Below are 12000 nucleotides of genomic sequence, written 5' to 3'. Positions count from 1 at the left end.
CCTGACCTGACACTAAGGTTAAATATGGAAATACGTAACGTAAATGTACCCTGTCTGAATTAGACAAACCTGGAATTAAATCTACACAAAGAAATAAGAATAGTCAAACGGAGTTTAGTCAGGTTTATTATAGACTGATGTTTTCATGCTGCTTCTTGCTTGGAAATCTTCCTGACGTCCAGGAGCCAAAATGATAAAAAATGATCTAGCTATCTGGCCATAGGTTTAATCACTCCAGTAAGCATAACTTAATTTTGTTTATAATTTTATTTATCCCTTGTGCTGTGTATTTTTAAAATAATTAAGGGCTCTGGTGTTTCACACTTTGATAACATATGTTATATGTTGTTTCTGTGAATTTTGTGCACTGTGCTGCATTTTGCTTCGCCGTACAAAATAAAATAAAATAAACTTACAAAGCATAAACCCAAATTGGGATATCATGTGATAAAAATCCAAAAAGCTGTTTATCTGTTTGTGTAGAGGTAACTAGTGAAAAAATTAAAGTACATGAATTTTTAACAAGGATCTGGCCTAGGAGTGAAATTCAGCAGTTTCTGACAGGTTCTGGAGAACTGGTAGCGGAAATTTTGAGTAGCAATAGCAATACCAATAGCAATAGCAGTGGACTTAGATACCGCTTCATAGGCCTTTCAGGCCTCTCTAAGCGGTTTACAGAGAGTCAGCATATTGCCCCCAACAATCTGGGTCCTCATTTTACCCACCTCGGAAGGATGGAAGGCTGAGTCAACCCTGAGCCGGTGAGATTTGAACCGCTGACCTGCTGATCTAGCAGTAGCCTGCAGTGCTGCATTTAACCACTGCGCCACCTTGGCTCAGTAGTTCGGAGAACCGGCAAATACCACTTCTGGCTGGTCCCAAAGTGGGGTGGGATTGGAGATTTTGCAGTATCCTTCCCCCAGGAGTGGGGAGGGAATGGGGATTTTGCAGTTCCCTTCACCTAGAGTGGGTGGGATTGGACATTTTGCAGTATCCTTCCCCAGGAGTGAGGAGGGAATGGGGATTTTGCAGTTTCCTTCCACAGGAGTGGGGAGGGAATGGGGATTTTGCAATATCCTTCCCCCAGGAGTGGGGAGGGAATGGGGATTTTGCAATATCCTTCCCCCAGGAGTGGGGAGGGAATGGGGATTTTGCAGTTTCCTTCCACAGGAGTGGGGAGGAAATGGGGATTTTGCAGTTTCCTTCCACAGGAGTGGGGAGGGAATGGGGATTTCGCAATATCCTTCCCCCAGGAGTGGGGAGGGAATGGAGATTTTGCAGTATCCTTCCCTGCTACGTCCACAGAACCGGTAGTAAAAAAAATTGAATTTCACTGATCTGGTCTATACTTTTTAACAGAATAATAGAGTTGGAAGGGACCTAGTCCAACTTCCTGTTCAAGCAGGAAACCCTGTATCATTTCAGATAAATGGTTGTCGAATCTCTTCTTAAAAACCTCCAGTGTTGGAGCACTCACAACTTCTGGAGGGAAGCTGTTCCACTGGTTAATTGTTCTCACTCTTAGGAAATTTCTCCTTAGTTCTAGATTGCTTCTCTCCTTGATTTCTTTCCATCCATTGTTTCTTGCCTTGCCTTTGGGTACTTTAGAAAATAGGTTGACCCCCTCTTCTTTGGGGCAGCCCCTCAAAATACTGGAACACTGTTTTCATGGTACTCATCTTTGATATGAGCAGGCATGAAAACTCACACAAACACTGTACGCACAAACACAGAGAGAGCCTTTGCTCAAACTGCAAACAGAAGCCACCGACAACTTTTGCAATTAAGACTAGTCATAAAGCGTAGCTCAATCCTACGCTCCTTTGCACAAAAACACACTTTGATTTCTATGTCGATCATTTCCCTCAAATCCATAAATCAGGATCACAGCCTTTCTTCCATGAAACGATGGCGGCCTGATTTTATTTCATGGTGTCCAGATACCCGGATATGATTTTAATATTCCATCTTTTGGTGGCATAGTATTCATTACATCTGGTAAGCTGAAGAATCCCCTAAAGTTTCTCTCAAGGTATTTAAATGTACGTGTAAGTGCAAAACAAGCCGCATCACATTAGCATTGTATTAGTTTACATGACCCCAGAGCTGTGGGGGTATGTCCCCCAGGCAAAATTCACAATCTTATAAATTGCTATTAAACAGGAACATATGGCGACTTGGTGCATCCTGAGCTGTCATTTTTTCCTCAGAAGGTTGAAACACGCTACAGATTAATTGACTTTCTAAGCCTAGGAAAACAGCTTCTTTCCAAGAAGCAATAAGAGTAGCTCTTTCAACTCAAGAATGGACATTGAAAGTTACAAACCTAGCCGAGATGGCTAAAATATCGGCATATCTTAAAGCCAATTCAAATGAGAGATATAAACGAGACTGGAAAAAAATGGACTGACTATATACAAAATAAATACGGGACCAAGAAATTACAGATAGCCAATGTTTAAGATTAGGAACAATCTAAGCTGCTCAAAGTTAGTGTAACAGGAAGAAGCTGAGTTCAATGCAGAGATGTTATTAATTTCCTTTTTTTAATTATTTCCTTTGTCTTAATATATTTTAGACTGTGTTTGTTAAAAATCTATACCGTGTACGGGCTCTGGGAAGTCGGGGGGGGGGGAAGGGAGGTGGGGTGTTAGGGGGGGATATATAGTATGTGTTAGATTTTAAAGTAACGTGACTGCACTTGTATACTGTTGCTCTATAATTCCACTGTAAAAATAGGATAAGCTGAATATATTAATAGATAGTAGAAATACACCGAAGGGAGGAGTAGAGGATATAAATAAAAAGGACATAAAGAGTAGCTATTTCCCACATGAAAGGCAGTAGTAGTGATGTCCTAATTGTTGAAAGATGTTCTCTATTTCCTTCTGGTTTGAGAAGAGAAAGGTTTCCTATGTATTAATCTTTGTTACAGTCCTCCGAAATATAATATTTCTAGGTTCCTAAAGTCATTTTTTTTTGTGAGTTGGGTAGAAATACAAATTTGATTAATAAGTAAATTAGTGGCAGAAAAAGAGATAAACTTCATAACTAAAAAACTATGACTCAATAATAATAAGAGACATTTCTCCATTTTTTTATGTTTTTTAACAAAAAAAATTAGCCCGGATATGATTTTATCAGAGGTAAAGATGTAACGTTTAGGTTTCTTACTTCAAAAATTAAATTAAGCTGCTTATCCTTCTTGAGGAGGAAAGGAATAAAATTTGGGAGGAAAACAATGAAATAAGGTATTTTATAAATTGTCCCAAAGGTTCTTTTTCAAGAGGCAACTGGACTTTCTGGTTTTTTTTAAGGCATATCGCTTCTCATCTAAGAAGCTTCTTCAGCTCTATTTTATAAACTGTATATTACGTATAGCGTAGTTTGTTCATAAAATCATCAAACTAGAGAAATTCACTATCTTGTATTCCTCATTTTATTACCTTCTCCTTTATTGTGTTTTATTGTGTTTGGTTTTATGATGCATTTATTTTGTATTTATTTTAAACTTAGCGAGATTGCGGCAAGAGAAAAATGTGACAAATAAGTAAATATTTGCTAATATGGCTAAGCCTGTAGATGATTTTTAATTACAGGTACTCCTCGACTTATAACTATGCAGTTACACAGTTACAACAGCATTGAAAAAAGAGTATTCATGTGGTCATGTGATCATCATCTGTAACCTTCACAGCCGACTTCCAAAAAGCAAAGTCAATGGGAAAAGGCAGATTTGCTTAACGACTGGATGAGTGATTTTTCACTTAACAACTATGGCAGAAAAAGTATGTAAAATGGGACAAAACTCACTTAACAACTGCCTTGCTTATCAACCAAAAAATTGTCCTCAACTCTGGCTGTAAGCCAAGGACTGCTGTATACACAAAATACTCTATCTTCAAATAATTAAGCTCTTAAGAAACTTTTTTTCTCACATGGGTTGATCCAAGTATTTTATTTTTTTGGGGGGTAGGGAGGCATGTCCCATTTCCAGAAATTTGCAGGGCAATCCAGAAAGCCCATCTATAGGGGAAATATGGGCTACTCCAGAGCAGTGTCACAACATCATGGAATATTTCACATCCAACTAGTGCAGGGGTGAAATCAACTTATCTTTGCTATAGGGGTGGGTTCCGGCAGGCACAAGTGCGGTTCGCTCGTGTGCGCTTCACCCGCGCATGCTTTACGCACCTGATGCACGCTCCACGTGCATGTACACACACATTGTTCTATGCATGCACAGAAGCAAAAAACCAAGATGGCGGCACCCGGAGAACTGGTTCAGGGGTGTGGCGGGCCTGGGTCACTGCCAGTTCCAGTGACCCAGGCCGTCAAACCACTACCGGTTCAGCCATACCGGTCCGAACCAGTAGGAATCCACCACTGCTTTGCTACCGGTTCGCAAATATGAGCACAGAGATTGTTGGGGGCAATAGACTGACCTTGTAAATTGCCCAGAGATTGGTGTAAAGCAGCGACCCCCAACTTTTGGGGCCGGTTCCATGGAGAAAGATTTTTTCGTGGACTAGAGGGGGCATGGTTTTGCATGCTGCCTGCATCCCATGGCTGGGGCTTTGCTTGTTTGTGTGGTTGGGTTGCTTGCATGCCACAGATGGGTGCCAGTCCATGATCTAGGGGTTAGGACCTCTGGTGTAAATGCCAGAGGTCTAAATGCCATTGCTGTTGCTATTCCTGAAAAATATCCTTCCATAAAGATTGGAAGGATGACCTCTGTTCTCCCTTCTACGATTCTGTGTACAAAGTTTTTTTAAATGGGTCTTTATGTTTTTTAAAGAGATCTTTTGGGGGACTCAAAATATTTCAGTAACGGAATCTTTGAACCTTAAACATTTTGTTCAGTCTTCTAAAATGTTCTATGTCTTCTAAAACATTTCACACGGTTTCCCGTGGACGAGACAAAAAGAGCATCCAAAACTGTGCATTAAGCTAAACTTCTACAAAACTTGCACTTATACCATATTGTTTATTTGTTTTATTTTTTTTTCCGTGGTGGTGGTGGTGGTTTAGAAACAGTCAGACTTTCATAGTCAATTTTTACCACTTAGAGAACATGAAAACCCACGCACATCCATCTGCCACCGTAATAGCAGACTCATTACATCAATACCGACATACTCCACAACCTTGAATGATGATGAATTAAAATCAACTGATAATTGAACCAAGTGTGCAAATATATCTGGCCATGCCCACTCATATGCCAAAGTCCAAGATGCGCACCATCTTCATGATTGATTTGCGAAGGAAAAAAAATTATGGCAGAAATAAGGAGCAAACACCCGGATTTAGGGAGATAAACGGGCGCTTACGGAATTCTTTCTGAAATGTAAGTTTAAATTTCTGTGTTTTTTTTTCCCCAGGAGCTCAAGTTAAACTTCCTGATAATGTATTCCCATAGAACAGAAGTATGGGAAATTAAGGTTTGCACCCCTTTGCAAATCAGTACTTTTCATTTAATTATTAATAGCAAAAGTTGACTGAAAGGACTGCAAGCTGTTCAAAACTAAATCATGGTGGCAAAAAGGGATGGGTATATCTACCTTGATATCCTTTGATCTCTCAGCAATATTCATTACTGTTGAACATGGCATCCTTTTGAGCCAGGTTGAAACTGAGAGCCGCAAAGATTTGCAGTGTCTCTCCTCCTTTCCAGGGCCAGTTTCATTTGGTGTTGATGGAAGTATAAAAGGCTATGCCTGCAGCCTTTTTACTTGTGGGTTGCTACAGGACTGGACACGAACTCCCGTTTTGTTTAACATCTGTATGAAACTGCTGGATGAGATCTGTCAGTTTTAAGTTCAAATATCATCGTCATGATACAGATAGTCCTTGACTTACGACCAGAATTGAGCCCAACATTTCTGTTGCTAAGCAAGACAGTTTTTAAGGGAGTCCCCCCCCCCCTTTTAGGACCTTTCTTGTCACAGTTGTTAAGTTGTGAATCTCTGCAGTTGTTGAGTTAGTGATACAGTTTAGTTTAGTTTTATTAAACTTGTATGCCATCCTATTCCCCGAGGGGACTCAGGGCGGCTAACAAACTAAATAGGGAAAAGGGGAAGTACAAAAAACAAGAAGACAAGACAAATACAAATAACAAATTTAAAAACTCATCAACAGTCGCAACAATTCGAGTGGGGCTGGGAACTCATCAGCCCCAGGCCTGCCGGAACAGCCAGGTTTTAACGGCTTTGCGGAAAGCCTGAAGAGTGGCGAGGGTCCGAATCTCCACGGGGAGATCGTTCCAGTTGTTATGTGAACCTGGCTTCCCCATTGACTTTGCTTGTCAGAAGGTCGTAAAGGGTGATCACATGACCCCGGGACACTGCCATGGTCAAAATTATGACTTGGTTGCCAAACATCTGAATTCTGATTACATGATCATGGGGATACTGCAACAGTTGTAAGTGTTAATTTAAGTTTGAACTGTCACTAACTGGTCTGTTGTAAGTCAAGGTCTAGCTATGCCTAAATTATTCATCTCAACCTTGGGCCAGCAAAGCGATGCTGTTGAAGTCCTTAAAAAGTCCTATAAAGTATAATGGTGGGAAATGGGATTGAAAGAGATTGTGGTTCTATTGGTTTTTCCCCCCTCAATGTCTCGGTGGCTATTGATAGCGTTGGCCTTCTGGGAGATTTAGGAATTTATTTTTGTTGTTTATTGCATCATCAGATATAAATTGACTTGTGCCCAGTAGGGAAATCTTGGGGATTTCCCTATTGGCAATTGGCCAATCTCAGGAATAGGGGACACAGGTTTGTAGTCATTCCATTCTTATCTCTGGGGTGTATTTTACTCGGTGTTGCTCGGAGATAGTTGCTGCTTGAAACAGAAGCTATTATACAGGGCCCCCAAGGGCTCTGGTACATCTCCAATATATTTCAATATGCAGATGAAACCACTGAGAGAGGCCTTTCTTCAGAACATTTGGAGTTGGGTGTGAGATCTATTCCTTGGTGACATCTTCAAGAGATAGTGTGGCTCTCCTGAACATGTTCTGGCCGTGAGCCCAGACAAAGGATAATAAATTGAAACTGAACCCAGACAAGATTCATTGTGAAGAGCCATACTTCCAGAAAGCTGATAGATACACCTGTTGTGAAAGTGATTAAGCTTTCCTAGAGGAGCATGTATGCACTCCAGGGAAGCATTTATACCTGAATTTCTCTCGTTTCTCACATTACAGTCCTGTGATGCACTGCTTAAGGCAGTGATGGCTAGCCTTTTCCGGACCGAGTGCCCAAAGCGAGCAAGTGCCCGAACCCCCAAAATGCATGTGCCCCTGCACATGTGTGCGCCTCCCTGCATGTGCGCCCCACCTCCTGCATGCACAGCAGAGATCTGAAGACCAGCTGGCTGGTGGGAGGTGCGTGCACATGCACGGCAGAATTGAACTGGGGCGACGTGTGCCACAGGTTTGCCATCACGGTGTTAAAGTAACAGTATTGAAGGCAAACACTGCCCACCGTCTATAATTTGATCCTCATGGCAATGATTTGAAGGTTTCCTTCACTGATTCCTCTCCAGGTCCTCGGAATACATTAGATGTAAAGTCGAAATATGCTGCTTTAACAAAAGAAAAAAACTTCGTTGATGTTGCCATGTTGGTAAAGAGTCACTTTGGATAGCTAGTTAGTTTTTTAGCATATGCCATATCATACATGGACCAGAAATATATATTAGTATGTATGTATTATGTATGTATGTGTGTGTGTGTGTGTGTGTGTGTTTTATATATGCATATGTGTATGTGTGACACTTCGAGAGCTGTATGCAATGAAATTTCATTTTAATGTATGCCGATTAGTGTACATTTAAAATGACAATAAAGTTATTCTAAGTCAGATAGATAGAGAGAGATGGAGATAGATATAAAACAAAGCTAACATATATTAACTTTGGATGGTGAGAGATGGGCAGCACAGAAATTTAATTAATAAATAGGCCAATTTAATGTTTTTTAATCACGAATTACTGAAAAACTTTGGTAAGTTTGTAACAGATCAAGCGGAAGCAATGAATAAATAAATAAAATGGGAGTCTCCAGTATACACACAGAACAGATGGTATACTGCCATATACTTTCCCTAAGCTCGTTCTGACTTCATTTCAGTGGGAACAGTTCACATACTCAGCAATAATGCTGGAATGGTTGGTTGAACAGTCTTTGAATTTATTGGCTTTTAATTATGCAACATTCAGCTCGCTGCTGTCTGAACCAAAAACCGACGAAACCAAAAGGATGATTCCAATGAACAATCTGTTATTTTCACAGATCAATATCCAGAGAAAATTTCCCTTTCTTTTCTGAACCATATTAGTTATTTTGAGCCGAGAATGCCTGATTCTTTAAACCAGCGGTGTCAAAATCAAAGCCTGGGGGCCGGATCCAGCCCGCGATGTGCTTAGATCTGGTCCATGGGGCTGCCCTAGAAACAGCAAAGAACCGGCCCGCGGTACCACTGCCAGCAAAAATGGAGCTCATTAGGGTCACTAGTAGGGGGTTGCAGGCAGCTGTTGCCAGCAAAAACGGAACTCGGGAACCTGTTTTTGATGGCAGAGCGCTCGGGCCATCACAGGCACCACTGACACGAGTAATGTCGAGCTGGCCGCGCCCACCCTGTCCCCCAAGGTCAAACAAAACCCTGATGCGGCCCTCAATGAAATTCAGTTTGACATCCCTGCTTTAAACAGAACTATTTTCTCGATACAAGTATTCTCATTTGCTTAGTAACTATTCAAAATTACGACGGTATTGAACAAAGTGACTTAGGACTGGTCCTCACGCATGTGAAGAGCCGAGGTGGCGCAGTGGGTAGAGTGCAGTATTGCAGGCCACTTCAGCTGACTGCTATCTGCAGTTCAGCGGTTCAAATCTCACCGGCTCAGGGTTGACTCAGCCTTCCATCCTTCCGAGGTGGGTGAAATGAGGACCCAGCCTGTGGGGGCGATATGCTGACTCTGTAAAGCGCTTAGAGAGGGCTGAAAGCCCTATGAAGCGGTATATAAGTCTAACTGCTATTGCTATTGCTATACAACCATCAAAGCACCCCCACCATCACAAAACTTAGCCACAAGCATGTATTTGTGAAGGTGCAACCGCCCGGGATCATGTGATCGCCATTTGTGTATTTTCTTGCCGGGTTTTGACAAGTAGTCAATGAGGGAAGACAGACTCACTTAACCGTTATTAAGTGAATCACTTAGCAACTGCCTTAGTTAGCAATGGAAATTCTGGCTCAAAATTCAAGAACTACCTGTATTAGTTGAAACTACTTTTTTTAGTAGTGAGGTATGGTAACAGTCCTTTTCTGTGATACAAGTATGAACCAATTTTCCCATTTTCGGATAGTTGTATAGAATACAGGTAGTACTTGACTTACAACAGCTCATTTAGTGACTGTTCAAAGTTACAACAGCCCTGAAAAAAGTGATTTATGACTGCTTTCACACTTATAACAGTTGCAGCATTCCCATGGTCATGTGATCAAAATTTGGACGCTTGACAACTCGTTCATATTTGCGACGGTTGCTGTGTCCAAATTAGATAGAGTTGAGATATTTCTTAAGTAACTGTGATGTAAAAAAGAAAATACTAAATGTAGTCATATATTTGAGAACGTTCATAATTATTTGTAGGCCCACTGCGCAAGAGTGGGGGAGAATATGCTACCTTGTTTCCCCAAAAATTTTCTTTTGACTCCTGAAATAAGCGCTTGGCCTTATTTTCAGGGAGGTCTTATTATTTTTGAGGTGCAGGAGGCAGTGAGCATGGTCACTTCATGGCTGCTGCTGTGTTGCAATATTTTCGGGGAGGGCTCATTTTTTGGGGACGGCTTATTTTAGCGCATGCGCTCAAAAGCCCCATTGGGCTTATTATCTGGGGAGGTCTTATTTTCAGGGAAACAGGTTAGATTTATTTGAATTTTTTTTTCAACACTCAATCAGGGTGGACAATGTATGTTTAATGTTGATTCCAGATATGTTGTGTGTATTTCTTTATTATCTTTTTTCCCTTTTGCCTTGTAATTTTTCTATTTTTTCTTCTGTATTTGTAGTTGTTCCTTTTGTCTTATCTTTGAAATAAAAATTTGGGGGTGGGGGGAAGAAAACATATATTTTGATAACTTGAGTATATCAATCCAATGCTCATGACGTAACCCCCTTTTATTTCAGGAGGATTTGCTTCCCAGCAAACACACCGACAACTGCAATCCAGATTCCATTTCACGGGTGTCAAAATCAGTTGCGTCATGTGTCGTATCGCAACATTGCTTATGCGGAGCCGGGGTGCCGTGGTCTCAGAGGTGGGTTGCTGCCAGTTCAGCCTAGTTCAGCCAAACCGGTAGTGGCCCGGAGCACCTGAGAATGAACCAGTACGGTGGCTCTTTTGCCCCCCCACCACTATACCTGTTTTTATGGCAAAAGGCAAATTGTGCACGCGTACACAGTGTGTGGTGCGTGCGCGAGCCACAACAATCAGCTGGCTGTTGCAGGGGCAATGGATTGTGTATGTGCGCGCAAATGGAACACGGGCGCGTGATCAGCAAACCGGTAGTGACGTTAAGTGCACCACTGTGTAATGTGATGCATTCAGCCCGTGGGCTGCCAGTTTGACAGGCCTGTTCTATTTCATAATATCTTGAATTTAACAGCAATGCTTTCTTCATTTTACAACTCTGAGAAGGAAAAAGAAACCCTCCACCGTTCTCTCCTCTTGTCACCATTGCATTTTTCGATGAAAACTTCCTTATATAAGGAGGGCAAACTTTCAACTTGAGTTCCAGCCCTTTCAAGGAGACCTCTGAGCGGAGGCCGAACCAAACTCTTCCATTTGTCTTCCACCCAGAGAGGACAATTATTTCTGTACAAACTCTGTTTGTCTCTCCTCGCAGCTTTGTTTTGCTAAAAGAAGACAGATGACTACTTGGGCAACAAAAATAATTCTAATAGGCAAATAAGGGTAAAGTGGGCTGCTTTCTAAAGAGGGGCTATAAAGAGCTCTCATTTTTTACTGCGGTTAATGCGAAGCAATTTTTCCCTAATTACCTTTGTAAACAATAAATGGCAATAATTTAGCAACTCGGTTCATTCCATTAGCTAAAAACCAACTGGGTGTTATCTCAGTTTCTCTCTCTCTCTCTGTCTCTTTCTCTCTCTGTGTGTGTCTCTCTCTCTTCATGTATTATTCTCCATCCGAATATGTTTTACGGCTTCTTAATTTAAATCACATTATTGGCTAAAAGCATATTATGCTAACATTTGAGCTGATGTGTCTTTTTTAAAATGACCAAACCATAACAAGAAGCTAAACCAGCAATTATTATTTATGCAATAAGAACCGTGCTTCATATGCATAATTATATGCAAGAGTATTATTTAAGCACTTCTAATCCTTAAGTCCCACTCAAGTCTGTTGCAGTCCGCTGGACCACTTTATAGACAAGCCAAATACGAACTTTAGAACTAATTTACTTTCCAGCTGATCTTAAAATTGGCAATAAAGACCAAAGGCTGACCTAAAAAATATAGTCGATTTAGATTAACTCTGACACAGAAGACAATAAAGATAAAACGAGAGGAGAAAGAGTTGAATGCTTAATTCTTTGAAATGGGGATTTTGTTTAAATGAAGATTTCGCACCATTTTGCCTCATTTTCAAAAGCAGCGAGAAATAAAATAGGCATTGTGGCCTTGTCTTTATAGTATTAAACACCTGGGAATAATTAGCACGAGAAAAATGTTCCCGTTTTGTACAAACGAGTTATGTCAAATTCTATAACTCTGGTTATTTTTTTTTCTTTAAGCAAAGTGTATGAAAGTATTTACGAGTCCCTGGCAAAGAAAAACGATGGAAATAAATGTGGCTTCAAGGTTGATGTAAACACATTGAGAGTTCTATTTATGGGCCTAGGACTTAGATGTCTTAATTATGCTGTCAAGAAAGTGGAAACATTTCTTTGAAATCATCAAACACC

General features: G+C 40.9%; 1 protein-coding gene across 7 annotated transcripts in view; it reads right to left on the bottom strand.

Moving 5' to 3' along the window:
- The window catches only part of FAT3 (FAT atypical cadherin 3), a 553941-nt gene that overhangs the window by 311129 nt on the left and 230812 nt on the right, over positions 1 to 12000 (bottom strand). The gene's annotated exons all lie outside the window — the stretch shown is intronic.

The sequence above is a fragment of the Thamnophis sirtalis genome, unplaced genomic scaffold (assembly GCF_051295495.1).
Source record: "Thamnophis sirtalis isolate CommonGarterSnake01/CBP01778 unplaced genomic scaffold, rThaSir2_p1.2 scaffold_8, whole genome shotgun sequence".
NCBI classification, from domain to species: domain Eukaryota; kingdom Metazoa; phylum Chordata; class Lepidosauria; order Squamata; family Natricidae; genus Thamnophis; species Thamnophis sirtalis.
Note: the sequence above shows the minus strand (reverse complement) of the source record. Positions and strands in the feature narration are given on the sequence as shown.